Source organism: Pteropus medius, unplaced genomic scaffold (genome assembly GCF_902729225.1).
Source record: "Pteropus medius unplaced genomic scaffold, Ma_sr-lr_union100, whole genome shotgun sequence".
NCBI classification, from domain to species: domain Eukaryota; kingdom Metazoa; phylum Chordata; class Mammalia; order Chiroptera; family Pteropodidae; genus Pteropus; species Pteropus medius.
The window spans coordinates 14,203,467-14,206,438 of record NW_024347791.1 but is presented as its reverse complement, the minus strand read 5'-3'; positions in this window follow the sequence as shown (position 1 = coordinate 14,206,438).

Here is a 2,972-nt window from a genome sequence, read left to right as displayed (position 1 = left end):
TTCCTACTACTCATGTAGAGTTTAGACACTGTCCAGAGCAGTTCTCTTTCATTTGGTTACTCAGGGATCCAGGCTGCCTCTATTTCGCAGTCTTCTGTCTCAGTGGAGTTTCCAAAATTGCCATAAAAAATGAGATAGCTAGAGAATCAAGTAGGAGATTTTGTTAACTAAACTCAGAAGTGTCTAACTTATTATCACTTACAGTCCATTGCCCAAAGGTTGTGTGTATCAAATGGCCTCACTTAATACAAGGGAATGGGAAATGCCAAGAAATAAGAATGGAACTGCATTAGTGAACACTAACTATCCCTTCCCACTCATTAATGCCACCTAAAGCAGTTGTTCCCATTCCTGGATCCACAAGATAATTTGTCAAAGAGTAATTAACCATTCTCCAAGCTCTACTGCTACCAGTTCTGATTCAATGAGCTTGTTATGGGATTTAGGAATTGCTATTTTATAAACATTATCCTGTTGAGTGGTTCTAATGTTTAGCCAGGGATTGATGACCGTTGATTTAACAGGTACACTCATGTCTAGCTCTTCTACCGAACTTCAACCTGACAAGCAGAAAGAGAAGAGAGGCACAAAATGAGGCAGGCTAATTTTCGGCATCTCTCTGCAGAGCCAGGGGTGACTGCAGATGTCCACACTTTCTTCAGAACTAGAGCAAGTAGGACATAACATATGCTCATCCAATTTCAAACTTGAGTGTAGCCAGGCCTGGCCCAATTTTTTCATTTGGAAGTAATCAAAAGCATCATCACATTTTCAGTTTTTGTCATCTATATCAGTTAACTTGAGCAAACCAACCTAGCGATAATATTTCTAGGCATAGAAGATGTGTATGAACTAATACTCTGTTTTTAGAAAATAAATTATATTTCTTGATTTCTCTGCTATGTATATTTTGAGATAAGCCAGATGCAGAAAGAAAAATACTGCATGATCTAATATATGTGTAATCTAAAAAATTAATACTCATAGAAACAGAGAATAGAATAGTGATTGCCAGGGGCTGGAGGGTGGGTGAAATGGAAAATGTTGGTCAAAGGATAAAGTTTTAGTTGCTCAGGATGCATAAGTTCTGGAGATCTAATGTATAGCATGGCGACTACAATTAATAATACTGTATTATATACTTGAAATTTGCTAAGAGTAAATCTTAAGTGTTCTCACAACACATACACCAAAACAAGTGTGAGGAGATGCAAATGTTAATTGGCTTGATTGTGGTAATTATTTGACAGTGTATACATATCTCAAAACATCATGTTGCATAGCTTAATATATATAATTTCTATTTGTCAACTATACCACATAAAGCTGGTAAAAATTTATTTATTATATCTTCTTACATTTTTTCAGAGTAAATTTTGCTACAACTTTAGTCTGCCATCAAAGTTTTTCAAAAGAGCTATATATTTAATAGATTGGCCTTTATAAAGAACATTTTTAAAGTTGGTTTTGAAGGACAAGTTGGATTTCATTTAGGGATAAATGTATGTTATTTTAAATGTACTTATTCCAGAACTTTGAACAGAAAAATCTCTTCCAGAAATAATTGTCATTATGTCAACTTATATAAGAAAGAATTGCCTCCATTAGTGAACCAGATCCACCACAGAACTGATCCTAAATCTCTTATCAGTGACAGGCCTGACCAAAATATACGTTTCCCAGGCTTTCTGATTTAAGAGTTTTAAAATTCTCATCTGAAAATATGCCTGCAGATGGAAAGTTCATCCAAAATGGGAAGTTAACTTTTTTTAATTTTATTTTTTCAACCAGTATCTATTGAGAACCTACCATATGCTGGGTTGATGGTGCTAGAAGTTAAAAACAAACAAACAGCAACAACAAGACCCAGATGTGCTTTTTTAACTTCATATGTGTGATATATCACAAATTGTTGCTAGTGTATGAATTTTTTAAAAAAGCACTTTGATCGTATATATGTTTTACTGATTATAACACGATATGGCAAATATACACCTTGCTTCCGGCAACCATTCCTTGGAGTATTTTATATGAACGTAGAGGTAGTACTTTCCTGAATGTTTTAGGTTTTCAGTACTAACAGCTTCATGCTACCACATACTATAAAGTTTGATTATTGAACAGGACTTTCAACAGGACTTACTGAGCTAATCAAAAATCTGGATCACTGAGGGGTGTGTGTGTATTAAACCTCTAGGTTTGGGTGGGGACTTTGAAACCTCTAGCCTAGAAATAAGAGTAAAAGCAAAAGAGAACCTTCTTTTTTAAGTCTGAAACTCAGCTGCAAATCATCTAATCTATAATTGAATTAAGGAATTCCAGGATGGCTAGTGTACATAAATATCCGCCCAAAGTGGACTTACATCTATCTGGAGGACAGATATAACATTATATCAGCGTTCAAATTATTTTAAATTTTTTTGTTTATATCTGGCACTCAATAAAAACTATCCGACCATATAAGAATGTAATTTTAGAAAGCAAGATAAATAAAAGATAGAAACAGAATCTGAAGAGATCCTGATAATAGTTATCAGATACCATCTAAAGTAACTATGCTTAATACATTTAAAAAAATAAAACACAAAATTGGGAATTTACGTATAGAATTGGAAACTATAAAAAAAGGAATAAAATGGCAATTCTAAAACTGAAATTTGAAAAAAAATTAAATATAATATTAAAAACTTGAAAGTTTAACAGTATATTAGACACAGCTAAAAAGACAATAAATAAGAATATATGTGTAAAGAGAACATCATGTATAATTTATTGTAATCTCCATTTTTCCTAATATTCCTTTAACTACTTAAGCAATAGTCCAGCAATGGTCCCCACCCTCAATTGGACAATGTTCTCAGTGTTCTCTCAGTGCCTCAGTAATTTTGAATTTGCCTCCATCAGTATTCTGCAGCCACCTCCTCAACCTCTCCCCTTTCAACAACTAACCCTGGAATACCATACTCCTTCCC